Genomic DNA, 15805 nt, shown 5'->3' on the forward strand with positions numbered 1-15805 from the left:
AGTTATTAGGTATAAATCCACCAGTAATCACCGGCAGTGATAGTTTTCCAAAGAAACAATGGCCCTGTAAAACAACAACAACAGCACAAGAAGAAAAAAAAAGTCTCCTGGCTATTGTGTTTACTCTCCCACTCCTGCACAGAGATAAAACAGAGTCACATCCCGCAGTAATCCCTTCAGAGGATCCTCTTTGCTCATTAAGGCTGCCTTTGAAAATGTGGAAGCTTGCTTATATTCAGTGTCAACCCCACTGTCTGCTTCTGCTATTAAAGATGCAATCTGTGTTGGTCTTTGTTTGCTTGCCTGTTTCTCTCTCTCTCTCTCTCTCTCTCTCTCTCTCTCTCTCTCTCTCTCTCTCTCTCTCTCTCTCTCTCTCTCTCTCTCTTGCCTTGTCCAAATGTAGAGGTGGGGTTTCTTTCTTCAAAAGCATCCCTTTTCATCAAATGTATGACTTTGTATGCTTTGTATGCCCCACATTGGTATGTGTACCCAGGGTATGCCCTTTTAGTTGCTAGATGCCTGGGAGGCAGAATAGCAAAAATCAAAAAATTGGGACTGGCAGTGCTTTCAATCATGCCACAGGCTGCCAGTCACACTTCAGGAAAGGAGTTAATTGTCATATACGCACATCTGTCTCTCTCTTTGTTTTCTTTTCCAGTAATGTGCTAGCAAGCCATATTATGGGTCTCTGACAGACAACTTGAGAATATGAGTCAAGCAGATTGGTGCCAAGGTTTTGAGTCTCTGCCAGATCACCCTTAGGGTAAATAGGGCATCAGGGGCAGCAGGCTGGCACCAACTAGTCACATAGAGCCCCACCACCAGAGACAAAAGCAACACAAGGGAGTTCTCATCAGTCTTTGTTTATGGGGTTAGCGTCATCTGGCAGGGTTCACTACAACAAAGAATTATTGCACCGCTGATCCGAATATTTCGCCGAGAGAATAAAAGTGGTGTGTGAGCTCAGTCAATTATGAAATATTTTGTCTCGTGATTCAATACGGACCAACACCACCACGAGTGCAGTCTAAGATTAGCACTGAAATGGTGTAACATTTGGAGCGATGACTCAGAGGAGCTGTCCAAGGTCCTTAAATCATCTCTTCAAACGACTATTTGAGGTTGAAAATTCCAAGGAACCCTTTAGTTCTAGAGAAGCACTATAGCTATGACTTGAAGGTAATCTTATTTGAAGCATTGAGTTGTTCATTGGGTACAAATAAACAGTCAGCCATAAAAGCTCTCTGAGTGCATTATGACTTAGATCCAGAGTCTCTGAACCAACACTGTTACCATTTCCTAGGCATTAAACAAGAAGTTCAAACCTAACACTAAAACAAAAAAGAGAGATTAAGAATAATTTTTACATGAGGTTAAACTTAAAAAAATGGGTGTAACAATGACATAATAATGTGAATGTTTCTTACCTTTAGACCATAATACAAGGTATACAAATGAACCCTAAGATACCTTCATTTATCTTTCAGAATAATTACACTAGATAAACATTTCCAGGAAAAAGGGCAAACTTGAAGGAACCACTCTATTGACAAAAAAGTGTAGCTTAGAACCATTTTTTCTGAGCTTGTGCCACAAAGGGCTCTTTATTTCTCAGCCGTGTTCCCCTAAAATCTTTTGATGGTCTCACTACCCAGCAATTTGAAATGAAAAGGAGCTTTGTCAAAGATCGTGTTTTGATAACATGGATTAGTACACAGATTTTTTTGAAAGTGCCTTCACCGATTTAGCCGAAGTAAGCCCCCTTACTAAGCAGCTACAGTAACATTTGATTAGGACAAATGCTGCACCAAAATGCTGCCTATGGAGAAACCTGTCTATCATGTGACATACACTGTTTCTGAATAGTAAAATGAAATTGTGCGCCACTGTACACACATGAACCATCTCAACAGCTGCTTTAGCAGTCCAGCAAATAACTACTATTGAAGTAAGTGACAAGAATTCCAGCTCAGTACAGTACTAGGCATCGGGGTAGAGTCTGTGTTTCATCCTTTAACAATCATAGAGACAGCTAGTGGAGAGAGCCCAAACACACCATTGCCTTTCAGCAAAGATGGACAGCATCCATGGATGCTCCCTTTCCTTCTTTTCTACATTCTGAGTGAGCGACAGATGATTGTGGCTTGCCATCACAGTCATTTTAATCAGTCTTTTCACACTTCATCAGGAATTCATTGCTCGCTTTTAAAAACATTGTTTCTGTCTATTATCAGCAGAGAACATAACGCTTCATTATACATGCAGAGTAGCTCTGCTTATTCATGTGAGTCTGGATGAGATGGTGAAGACTTGAGGCTTGGATGCACACCACCACCACCCCCCACCACCCCGCACACACATACAGACTTCCAAACATGTTCAGACATCACTTAAAAGTAAGACTTCTGAGGAAATTAACCTTTTAATTAGAGATGGCACTGATCCCATATGAAAGAAACTGAGGCAATACTAAAACACTGTGACTAACAAATATAGCATGAACATTTTTTTAGGATTGATTTTATACTAAATTAAACTAAATTTGATACGTTATAATATTTATTGCTATTTGTAAGTGATTTTAGTGTTTGAGCTGAACTGCTGTTGCAAAGCTGCTATTTTTAAGCTCCTGTTTCATATGTCATTTTTATGTGAACTGCTTCAGTAATTAATCATTTTAAAGCTTTGTTAGTTTTGTTGTTTGTTTTTTTTAAGTACCAGATCAATATGGGCCAATACTCAAGTTTTTAGTGTAGGTGTTGGTATTGATATTAGAAAAGAAACAGTGGTATCATGTCTATTTTTTTTAAACACAATGGATATTACTGCATCATGAACCCTTGAAACTACAAGGTATAACGTTATAGCCAATCTTACAGTATCTTTACTGTGACAGTAACTCATGAATGTGTTGCATACTGTCCTTATTCACAAGCAGAGCTTGTGGACGCATCAAGAGGTCAGCGGAGAGGCCAGACTGTGAGTCATACAGAGAGAAAGAGAGAGAGAGAGAGAGAGAGAGAGAGAGAGAGAGAGAGAGAGAGAGAGAGAGAGAGAGAGAGAGAGAGAGAGAGAGAGAGAGAGAGAGAGAGAGAGAGAGAATGTCGTTTAGTATCAGCTTCTGACAGACACATTCTGCATGACAGGTGTGGCCCTGCAGTCACGCAAGCCATGCAGGGTAAAGCGGAGCAACAGCACCACTACCATGATTGACACTTACAGCCAGCCAACACCAGCAGTACCAGAGGGTGGAACCTCATCCTCCACTGCCTCCACCACCACAGTGTCACAGCAGGAGCAGTCAGCCATAAAATGCATTTGTACAGGACGGGTAGTCAACAAAATGCTCCCATACAACAAGACTGTTCTCTAATCTAGACCACAGTGCACAGTGCAGTCTACTGCCTATGATGCATTACTACTTTTGAGCAGTTAAATAGATAAAAAAAAATGTCTTTAAGATACTTGACACTTGAAGATACTTGAAAGTATTCTATCAAGGTGACTATGATATGTGATGGTACAGAAAATGAAGTGAAATGATGGCATTTGGTGCAAAATTCTCTAGTACCAAGTACTGTCCGAAGCAAAGGACAGGATATGAAAGTGTATGCTGACATCATTTATTTCTCTGTCTTATTTCACAGCATTCAACAACATTGCTGAATCCTCACACCTACTACTTCTACTACTACTACTACTACTACTACTACTACTACTACTACTACTACTACTACTACTACTACTACTACTTATTGGTCAAAAGATGTTCACAAATTTTTACAGAGTTTCTGACAATAGTGCTGGCAAATTACAGCTTTTTATCAATACACTAATACGCTACATTTTTATCACGGACACACCACATAATCCAAAACTAATAATAAACCGTTTTTTTAAAGCGTGCATGTCATGCAACAAGAAACCTATGCAGTAGTTGTTGATAGTTACATTCATAGCACTTGGCAGACATCCTTAATAGTAACTTACTTGTATCTCATTTGTACATCTAAGTAATTGAAGGTTAAGGGTCTTGCTCAGGGGCCCAAATGTGGCAGCTTATTGGCCCTGGGACTTTCTTATCAGTAATCTAATACATTAACCTCTGAGCTAACCCTTCCCTTCCCCCTAGTTAATAGTTAATAGTGAAGTTTTCTGTAAGGTCAAATGTATTTAACATTCATGAAAGGAGAATCTGGTGTCAATGATTTTTAACTTTCGGGCTTGTTTTCTGTCACAAGAAAGGTCTTTAGGTGAGAAGTTTTCTTGGTAACATTACAAACTGCCATTTTCACAGCTGCTATAAAATAACTGACAAAAGCAACTATCTTCTCTTGTGGATGTTTCATTAACATTTACTATAGCTAGAATCCTTAAGAGGCATGGCAGGCTGTACATTAATAAATAAAATCTTGTAATTGTTGGCAATTCACTGGTGTGTTTTATTCCTTACATTCACTCAGTGCTCTGATGTTTCACTAAATGATTGATACGGGAGCAATGAAAGGCTGAATTTTGGGGAAATGGTGCTAATAAACACTATTACAATCACAGTTACAGTTAAATAAAAGCTCTTTCCTTATCATTCTTTGCACATCTAGTAATCTGTTAGTATAATCAATGGTCCATAATGTACAGTAAGGTTGAAATCTACAGCTTTTATGGTGAAATTACTCATGTGCTATTTAATCACTAACAGATGCATTTTGCTCCTGTTTTGGTTGTGTCCATGTTCAGCATTGAATGTCTTTGTTATCCCAACAGAAGAGATACATCTCACACCTAAAGCCAATGGTGTCCTGACTAACTTTATGTCAGTCTTTGTATATGTTATCTGTTTATACTAATGTCTGGTACTGAAGTCGATTTCCTTATATATGGGGCTATATTGTGCACCCATAAATGCTTAAAATACCCAGCTAGTAGGGCCCTGTCACCCACTGTCTCAGACACTGACACTGGAGAGCCCAGGGCTGGGGATGTCTTACCACAATCCTGACTACAGGGCAACTTGTAGTCAATCCTGACTACAACACAACCTGCAATCAGAAATGGCTTTAAAGGATAGTGTTACTTCCATTAGAGAAGTAAAAAAAAAACAAAAACAAAGGGATAGTGAAGTATTATTCAAGCATCCTCTGCTGAAGACAGCTATATGAAATATTCAAGCTTTTATGGCATGTAAAGCTGCTATGCTTTCCATTTCCTCATAAGGAAAATGCTGGCATGATTATACAGTACCTCAGAAAAACCATCCAGATTTATTCAAAGCTCACAGCAACCGTTCCTAACACATCTGGCTTAGCGTTTCTGCAAACATATGCCAAGTAGTAATGAGCTCTAAAATGCGAACATTACTTATAATGTCAGAACTATACAAATGGGAGATTCTGTATTTTGCCTTTACACCAAGCCTGGCTTTCCTGGCCTGAAAATGTGGCGTGTCAATAATTATTTCATACTCACTTCTCTCCGTGCACAATTAACCACCTATTTGTGTTTCACTGCTGACATTTTTTTGTCCATAAACTCCTGACACGGAGTGCAATTTCTCAACACTGGGCTCAGGCAGGGGAATGATTAGTGTCTTACGCAAGACGGAAATGAGCTCGCCACGCTTTGCTGTACTGAGCTATTTTGGAACTGAACATAGCAGAAAATGTTGGGCAGTGCTAAAATAACTGGGTCAGAGCCGAGCAGGAGAGCACCTTTATCAGATCGGGCAGAGAGGATACAGAAAACGGACAGAACACACAAATTGCTCAGCAGCGTACAGTATTTAAGATTAGACACAATTACACAAAATGGCTGAAAGTTTTAATAATAGAGTACCTTTATGCACAAAGGGTTAGTACTGAATTAGTACTGTTTTTTTTTTTGTCAGTTCTGTTTAATATGGTGTTGGATTACATTACTTTTGGGGCTACAGGGCAAACAAAAGGGCTGACTGGGTGTAGGAGTGTGCAGTGGGAGTGTGATGGAGGACAGCGGTAGCTCCTGTAAGTAGGGCAATTCCGGCCTGCACCTGGCGGGCTCACCCTCCTCCTGCAAAAACCGCTGACGATGCACCCTTGGCTCTGTATTTCGTCTCCATGCCTCTCTCGCTGTCTGCTTTGGGCTTATTTTGGTCCTTGATATTTGCTTTGTATGAATGGCCTGTGTGTGTATATATATATATATATCCTCTGTGAGGGTAATTGTGTTATCTTTTATACAATCTGCCATCTACTCCAGACAGGAGATAGTGTTTGTGAGCCTGTCAGAGCGCACAGCCAAAGCACGGTGAGTGCAAATGTCTCTGTTTTTGTTGCGTATTCCTGTGCTCAGGTCTACAGTCAGGAAAGCTGACTCAGTGGCAGAGGGCAGAACATGAGCCCTTTGCTGCCCTGGAGGGAAGCGATAAACTGATTCATTAGCTGGCCTTATGACAGAGCACCTGCTTACACCTTTCTGTCTGGACACTGCAGGTCATCTAGGGCAACATGAGATGCCTGTACAAAACACAACCACACACACACGCACACTCCATGTCTACGCATTTATTGTCTAATTAAGCAAACACCTTGAATAAGCTATTTCCATGCTTTGGAAACTTAATCATCACACACTGGGCTGTCAATTTTCTACAGTATCCAGGCGTCTAATTTACCAAAGTGTGTAAAGTATGACTTTAAGACCACAGTAAATGTGTTTTCTCTGATCCTTGTACTGACGCTGCATGAATGTGGTCACCCAGGTGGCAAATGAGTCACTTTAACAAATGTTAAAATGCAGCTGTCAAACCTCCCTGAAAGGCAAATGAAAAGAGCAGAAATGAATCAATATCTAAAAGTATTCCCGTTCGCACCTAGACGGCTGTTCTCACCTGCAACACAAAAAGTTCTGACACTGTGAAAAGACATGCAATCAACAATAAGTGGCTCCACTTATCGTTGTCTGAAATATGTCAGTGTTTGGAATGTTTCATTCATCTGAATGTGCAGAGTTAGATCCAAATAAAACAGCTTCACCTTCATTGGACAAATAACATTTATTATTGATATCAGCCGGTTTGATGTTTCCAAAGGATTTTTTTTAACAATAAAACAATTTTTGTAATATCAAACACCTGCAAATTCTGCAGCATTTGCCTCAATAGCTATAAGACCTGACATAACATAACATAACATAACATAACATAACATAACATAACATAACATAACATAACATAACATAACATAACATAACATAACATAACATAACATAGCATAACATAACATAGCATAACATAACATAACATAACATAACATAACATAACATAACATAACATAACATAACATAACATAACATAACATACAAATCGATCCAGACAGCCAACGATACAACTGACTACTTCGATTTCTTAAATATTTATTGCATCGTTTTCGGGGTTTTTATTTTGTAGCTCACCTGCTCCACTGTAGCTAACGTAATTCAGGTATAGATATTATCTTGCAAAAAATATCCACCATCTCCGGCTTTATCTTTTTAAGAAGCAAAGGTTTTTGCGCTAGTACATCTAGCGGTCTTTTGTTCATGCTCCCGTCCAGTGTCACTTGCCATTATCAATTATCCATTAGGCAGTGAAATACTCTGACAATATTGCAGGAATGTGACCGAAACATTTTACAGTGATTTAAACAGACAAATCTGATTTAAAGAGCAGGCATAAATAAGAGACACGCGCCCTCACCAATGTGCCTGATGAATAATGGATGTGTGTTTTGTAATCATTTTCCAATATTGTGCTGCTTTTCTCGGCTCAGCTTGGGGAGGATTATTTTTGCCTCTGCTTCACTTTGTATCTCCCTCGCTCTGCTTTTTCTTCCGCGCTGAGACACGTACCACAAATGTCATCGACACCAAAACGAGGAGGTTAAAAATCCAGCTGGGACTCTCAAATGAGGATTTCTAAAGAATCCTGTGATGTCTTTATGACTTCACGAGTGTCTTCTTCCCTTCTCAAGGGTGTGGATGGATGGGGGGAAAAGAAAAAATAGGGATTGCAAAGCTAAAATAATAGACAAGTCTATTTCTGCAGTTGTAGATGAAGATGGCGGTGCCAGCATCTGAGCTGAGTGCTAATGACAGATGTCAGTACGTGTGAGGCTGGCAGGAGAGAAGCTGATGGCTGCGTGCCATGCTCATGATGTGGTGATAATAGGGGCTGCAGGTCACATGACTCTTTACCCTGGTTGTGTGCTCCCAGTCGGTGATAACAACTATGGATGTGAAAAATCCTCCACACAGCATCACAGTTGAAGACAGATATAGGAGAACACAGAGCAGAAATTTTTATAACTAAAGGCCTCGTGTTCCTTATGAAAAATCGCCCACATTTCCACATGAAAATAAATGCTTTCACACGTGATCATAAAATATGTAAGTGCATTTCAATGTGTTATGCCTTTAATGAAATGTGAGAAAATGTCACATGAATGAAACCTCATGTTGAAATCTGAATCATTTGAATCATGTTCCAATGTAAAGCTCATGTGATACTTCTGAATGAGATTGAAGCACCAGCAAGGAAATAAAGCTCAGCACTGACACTGATCATAACAAGTGAAACTTATAGCAATGCTCACATCATACAGAAATGCAAAACCTCATAAAACTCTCTGGTCATGACCGTGTTTGTGGAAAGCAAACGATGTCAAAGTTTTGCTGTGATTCAACCTTCACACTTTGCTATCACGCGGCCTCAGACCGGATAACTCAGGTAAATCCCCCAGTTTCCTGGCAAAATGTGGAATCAGTAATATGGTGGCAGCCAACATAGGTGAGCCCTGTGTGTGTGTGTGTGTGTGTGTGTATGTGTGTGTGTGTGTGTGTGTGTGTGTGTGTGTGTGTGTGTGTGTGTGTGTGTGTGTGTGTGTGTGTGTGTGTGTGTGTGTGTGTGTGTGTGTGTGTGTGTGTGTGTGTGTGTGTGTGTGTGTGTGGAATGCCTGTGGGGGCTTGTTATGGCACAAGGTGAGAGCGGGTATTAATCAGCCTCCTCTCCGCTCTCTGCACTTCCTATTATAGCCCCGCACCCAAGTCCAGATTGATTTTTAATTGTCCGCGCCGTGTGGATATAGATCATGTTCTCCCTCCGCAGATTGGCATCAAGTCGACGGCTCTCTTTTGTCGAGAAAGAACAAATAGAGGAGAAGTTTTAAGGGTGTGCATGGAAAGCATAGACTCAATCATTCATCTGGCCTTCACGCTTGGAAACCGATAAGTATCAGCGCCTGAGCTCGGATAACCCGCTCCCTCCCACCGGAACAGTAAATATTGACACTCCATCATTTGATTTTGAGGATTGAGACTCCTTTATTTCCAGCCTTTCACTGATTTAATGACTTGAAACGCTCTACTGTGTTTTGACGCAGGAAGCCAAACACTCAGTTATTTAAGATTACAAGATACCTAAATTAAATCACTACCAAATTCTAGCATTTTCTTCTTTGTAGATGAGATTTGTGATTTCATTTTCAATCCATAATTTGTGAAATGCTTCCTGTGTGTGATCTACTCCGTACCGATAATGAAAATCTTTTCAAAACACAGTAATGTTTGACTTTATAGTATACAGTTATATATTCATAACTATATATATAGTTATATATTATAGTATCAAAAATTAACAATTGATAATTAATCTACGAGCATGAGCTCCGTATTGAGTCTAGATCCTCACATGCATTCTTCTTCATGTTGTCTTACACGGTTATTCTTGCTATCGTTCTCTCTGGTTTACCCGTTATGGATCTAAATCTACACCCATACTGTATATAGCTATACAAGCAAGTCTACAAATGGCATTTATGTGAAGGACATTTAACAGTAATCAAATCTTAAACTCATTTTCCATTTATAAAAGTCTCGGTCTTGATTGCTAAGCAACTAGGAAACAGTCATGAACACAAGGTAGCAGGTAGGGCCGTGATGAAAGATACCCTTTCCAAGACCGAAGGAAGGCGAGATGAGTCAAGATCAAAAATAAGCGCAAGACTTTACTTCAGTTTTATATATACATGAGTATTACCAATGATCTTTTTGGACAATAAATTATAGACTTATATTTGAGTTACATCTAGTAGTTTTACTGTGCATTTGAAAGTGGTTCAGTGGTTGAGTTGTTGTACTACTAATTGGAAAGTCGTGAGTTCAAATCCCAGAGCCACCAATCTGCCACTCCTGGGCCCCTGAGTATGGCCCTTAACCCTTAGTTGATCATCTGCATAAATGAGATAAGATGTATTTCGTGCTGGATAAGTGTCTGCCAAATGCCATGTAAATGTAAAGCCACTGGTTGAGACCATAAGACCATATTTAGCATGACTGATGCCCAGGATGGAGAAAAGTCCAAGTACAAATGCCAGTAAGTCTGAGACAAGTCTAAGACAATACACAAAACTTCTCAAAATCAGACTCGAGTCCAAGACTGGACTCGAGTCCTATGGACCATGTGCCAGGAATACTTGTGATTTGGCAAGCAAAGGAAGAAAACAGCCTGAGCCTGAAGAATCCAAATCCTTTGTTTGCACCTTGTAAACTTATCCATCCTGCACCCCAATCTACAGACGTTCACCTGACGAGCCTGTGATTAAACACATCCAGGTCCTCTAATGTTATGTGTCTCTTCCTTCCGTCTGACAGAGTATGTTATGACTGCAGTCTCCGAGTGTTACCTGAGATGGGAGGGTTTTTCCAGCACTCAGGTCACAGCGACAGAGGGCTATCCCTACATAATTTAATCACATTGCTCTGTCTCTCCAGCATGACACACACTCAGCAGGTGTGAGGCGCTCTCCCGTGCTCAACAGGGGCGCGAGATAAGACTGTCATTTCAGCCAGAAGCAGCCCATCCTTACGCTAATCTGTTTAGCTACACATATAGACAAGGTTTAACTTCCAGCTGAATCTGACTCATACAGAAAAAACAGAATGTGCTGCCAGTCGTAGGGTGTTGATCATACAAAGATACGTCAATAAAATAAAGGTATAATTTGCCCGAATTTGTATGAGTCGGTTTGCATTTAATTTGATGTCATGCAAATTATTTAAAAAAATAAATAAATTCTCAATTCTCATGAAAGCTAATTCTTCTCATTTCCAAGCATATTGAGCTAATGATTTAGTTTCCACACTAAGGTCTCAAATTGCCCCCAAAAGATTAAACTAAATAAAAAAATAAATCATTTATATTAACAGATTGTGGATGTTTAATCCAGTTTTCTATCAGAAAAACGAGCCATGCCGCTAGTCACGTCTAAATAATGAACTATTATAATAAAATAAATTTGCAATCATTCGGTGTAAACAATCCTCTGCGATTGCTAATTGCACAATTTTCTGCTGGTATGATTTTTACACAAACACAATTGATAACACTTCAGGTCGGAGCTGCGTCATTAAAAAAAAGAAAAAGGGGGGAAAAAAGAAAGAAAGAAAAAAATAGCTCCCCAAATGAGGATTTCATCCTGTTAAGTACGTCAGCAACGTATTTAATAACGCACTAATGAATACAATTAATAAACAAAAACTGTTCATCTCACTTCTCATTGTGTTTAATACTCTCCCAATATCTGATAACCAACACGTGTGTCTTAAAAATCTGATAGTATCCTCTTATATTGTGCTGCGATATACAGTAAGTTCCTAACAAACAAAGTGAGAACTGCTGTTATAGAGTCTATTAATATCACACATCTGGATGCAGGATATTTTTCTAAGCTAATATTTTAACACCAATGTGATGTTATTGTTTTTCCCATGATTTAGGATGTCATACGTTGAGGATAGAGATAAGACGAGCAACTTCCTACATTTGTTTCTGTAGGCATCAGTGTAAAATCCTGTAATTGGACAAGACATGAATAATAATAAAAAGGAGATGGTTTTAAGCTCCACCTACTCGCCCCAATCACGTCATTCGAGATGTCTCTGAAAAATGTTTCATTATACATATTAAACCTCGTTAACCTTATAAAAAGCATATAAGCCCTACAGTTTATTTACCTCAAAATATTGTTTCCCGCAATTCATAAGCCAATGTCTGAGTTTCTAGATGTCGTGTTTCCAAAAAATGATCATCTACATTCCTGTTTAAAAAGATATTATAGAGAATTTCTCAAAAAGAAGAATCATTATGTTAGAGTTTATACTAAAATATATACATAATAATGGATAGCATTTAATGGTTAAAAGTAAATAAATAAATGACTCCTCAACAAAGTGTTCTGTTTGTTTGCATTTTAAAGTCATTCAAAGAAATCATCGATTAACGTCACGAAAAAGTAAAGCATCTATTTAAACAACTTTTAAATTGTAACTATTTTTAAAAATAAAATATATATGCATGCAAATACAAAGAAATAACATACTTTAGACAAAGCTTAATTTAATAGAAGCTATATTTCTGAAAAAGTTGCCTGAAAAAGTCTGAAAAATTAGAACTGATCTAGAGAAAAGTTTGGTCTAGTGTTTAAAAGAAATCACTCGAAGTCTCTTCACTTAACTTGCATATCCATAATCCTAAATATTTCATTTTTACATACACTCACCGTCCACTTTTATTAGAAATACCTGTACACATGCACATTAACACGTTTATGCAATCGAATGCATGGAATCATTCAGGTACAGGGCATGAGCTTCAGTAAATATTTAATTATTTAATCAAACATCAGAATGAAGGAAAAAAAATGATCTCAGTGAATTTGAGCATGACATGGTTAGTGCCAGAGAGGCGGATGTGAATATTTCTGATACTGATGATCTAGTTACAAAATAGTGTGAAAAACAAAAACGAACAAAAAAAGCATCCGATATGATTGACAGAGGTCATAGACGAACGGCTGGGCTGGTTTAAGCAGACAGGAAGGTTACAGTGACCAAAATAACTATTCTTTACAACCATGTCAAGCTGAAAAGCATCTCAGAACATGTGACATGCTGAACCTTGAGGCGGATGGATGCCCAGTAGAAGAAAGAGAGGAATAAGTAGAAGAGGAAGAAGAAGAAGAAGAAGAAGAAGAAGAAGAAGAAGAAGAAGAAGAAGAAGAAGAAGAAGATCACTTTGGATTACATTTCTGTCCTCCCAGAACAAGAATCATAAGCTACATGGGTACGGTCTCATCTGCTCATTTTCCGATCTTCATCTTCCCAGTTGTAATTAAACTTTCAGACTAGTAAGCATGTCAGGATCCACTGTACAATATTCAAAACTTTAGTTTACAAAATCCTTAGTATTCCTTTTTGATAATTCATTCATACATCTACCTTCTGTCTGCTTTCTCACTGCCTCAAAGTGGCTGAAAGTTTTTACCGTTGAATTCATCCTCATAACAGAACCATACGTAGGACCTTTTCACACAGCAACCAAGTGCTTACCGCTACCCCGGCACGGACCATTAGCACTCACTAAAGTGCACTTTGTCTCATGGCCAGATTACAACACTTCACTTTACATCCTGCAGATTAAGTTACAGATATGGGAAAATGCTATTTGGAGATAAAGCACAACTTAGAGTTTACGGAGGATCGGGATTTATGCTGAATCTGAGCTTGCACATTAATAAGTTGGTCAAGTTATAAGAGTTATCCGTCACTTGCTGTTTGCACTCTGCATTCATTTAACTTACTGGACTTTTCTTTATTTTTATATTTTACAATTTGTGATCTACTGAAAACAGAGAAATGAATCGAAAGTGACTTGAAAGACTATTAAGAAGCGCATTAGAATATGTGAATTATATTCGATTTATTTTATTAAAGCTTGATCATTAAAAAAATGGAGGGAATTTCTCAATGTAATATCTCAACTTCTGAACCAGTCAGCATCAGTATAGATGACTGCTCCTTTTTCTAAAGGCAGTGCTTACTTCTGAAAGTGTTATATTTACCCTCAGACCTCCCAAAAGCTCTCACGTTGTGTGCAGACATGTTGCCAACTCCCAAAGCAATAAAGGAATAATCAAAATCTGCCCCCGTTTGCACTGCAGGGACCAATAAGTGGCACACTGAAGCATACAGATGACAGTGCTGTGGTAACCTACTGCAAAAACATCACCAAGCCCACAGAAGCTTCCAGAGAGAACGTACAAAGAGCTGTGACCTGAGAGCATCTCCTGCCAAGTTCACTTCTCTCTACGGCTCCCTACAGGGAAGAAAGTTGACGGAGTACAACGAGACTCAGACGTCAAACGGAAAATGAGATGGAAAGTGTGAGCAGTGTAGGAAGACTAGCATAATACAACAGTGAATAGCTGTCAAAGATGCTATGAAAGACAGAAAGGGTTGAGTCTGAAACTATGCATTTGTAAAAGACTGGGGTTATATACATTATATTATACACAAGAGATCTTCAGTCTTTTCAGCAAGGCAGTGCATTCATATAAAAAAAATAAAACAATGAGCTGGGAAGTCATAAAGAAACTAACAGGACTCACCAATCATGAAACGGCGTCTTCGCTCAAACTTTTTGTTGTTGTCGTACCTGATTGTCTTCCTCTCTTTCGTCCAGAGTCGTCTTCTCTCGCACGCGTTCTCACTCGCACTGTTTCGTTTAGTGTGCACGCTGGAAAGTTCCTTTCTCCTTCTGAATGCAAATCATTTTTTTAGGAGTTGAAAGCTGATGGGCGTGCAGAGAGCGAGGAGGGAGAAACAGAGAGACGGAGACTGTCAGAAGAGGGAAGCGAGAGATAATGGTTGAAGGCAGGCAACCAATGGGCCTGGAGCTGAGCGGAGGAGAGAGTGAAGGAGAGCGAGAGAAATGGAGGGAGGGAGGGAGGGAGGGAGGGAGGAGGGAAAAAAAGAGAAGAAATGGAATGGGGGCAGCACCAATGAGGCGGAGCGAGGGAAAGCAAGGATAGGGGCCGCCACGGCAGAAACGATGCCACGGAAGAGAGCGGCAGACAGACAGAGAGAGGGATGGAGAGAGAGAAAGAGTGAGAGGAAGTGAGAGAGAAGAGAGCTATGTGAGTCATAGCAGTTGCTTTGCTGGAGAGTCAAACGTGTGCATGTGATGGAGGAGTGGAGCTTACCCTCAGCATCATGCCTCTCACATCCACAGCCTGCAGCTCTCCACCCATACACACACGGAGACAAAGGAAGAGTGGTAAAACAGAGACTGGGGAAGAGCATCGAGTCCAGAGTCTACTGCTATTTTACTGTGTGTGTGTGTGTGTGTGTGTGTGTGTGTGTGTGTGTGTGTGTGTGTGTGTGTGTGTGTGTGTGTGTGTGTGTGTGTGTGTGTGTGTGTGTGTGAAAGATAGCAGGAAAGAATGAGCTGGGGTGGTAGTATATAAGTGATTTCCCTTAAAGACTGAATTTTGTCTCCCCTGTTTCTGCTTCTTCTCTCTCTCTCTCTCTCTCTCTCTCTCTCTCTCTCTCTCTCTCTCTCTCTCTCTCTCTCTCTCTCTCTCTCTCTAGAAATGCATTTGCTTGTGTGACAGAACTGCAGACTGTCTGCTCTCGGCATCAGTGCCTCCCACAGGCCCTGTGGTCTCTGGAGCGGAGATGTGTGTGTGCTTTCATCACTGCGTATGTGTGTATGCACATTTCTGCACCTCTGTATTTAACCTGCTATCAGGGAATCTTGAATTCACCTTACACGAAAGAGCGAGACTCTGGTGCTGTAGCTTCTCAACTCAAACCTGTGTGTAACCCTCGGCTGAACACGCAGAACAGCGGCGCTGCGCTCAGCCTGCCACAGCTAATTAATGTCCTCCCTCACTCGGGGCTTTGAACTCCGCCAAAGTAGCGCTGCTGTGAAGTAGAGAGATAACGGGCTTAAGAA

The 15805-nt window shown here is 39.9% G+C and overlaps 1 protein-coding gene across 5 annotated transcripts in view; it reads right to left on the reverse strand.

The window, feature by feature from the left end:
- myt1lb (myelin transcription factor 1-like, b) overlaps positions 1-15187 on the reverse strand; it is a 108485-nt gene extending 93298 nt beyond the window's left edge. For 2 of the 5 annotated variants that reach the window (XM_047821844.1, XM_047821841.1), the window contains exons 1-2: positions 15051-15185; positions 14457-14744 (exon numbers count right to left, since the gene is read on the reverse strand). The gene's annotated coding sequence lies outside the window, so the exon portion shown is untranslated. Of the gene's footprint in view, positions 1-14456; positions 14745-15050 lie in introns of all 5 variants that reach the window. The other 3 variants (XM_047821842.1, XM_047821845.1, XM_047821843.1) reach the window with 2 other exon arrangements.
- Positions 15188-15805: the final 618 nt, after the last annotated feature.

This window comes from Tachysurus fulvidraco, chromosome 12, assembly GCF_022655615.1.
Source record: "Tachysurus fulvidraco isolate hzauxx_2018 chromosome 12, HZAU_PFXX_2.0, whole genome shotgun sequence".
NCBI lineage: Eukaryota > Metazoa > Chordata > Actinopteri > Siluriformes > Bagridae > Tachysurus > Tachysurus fulvidraco.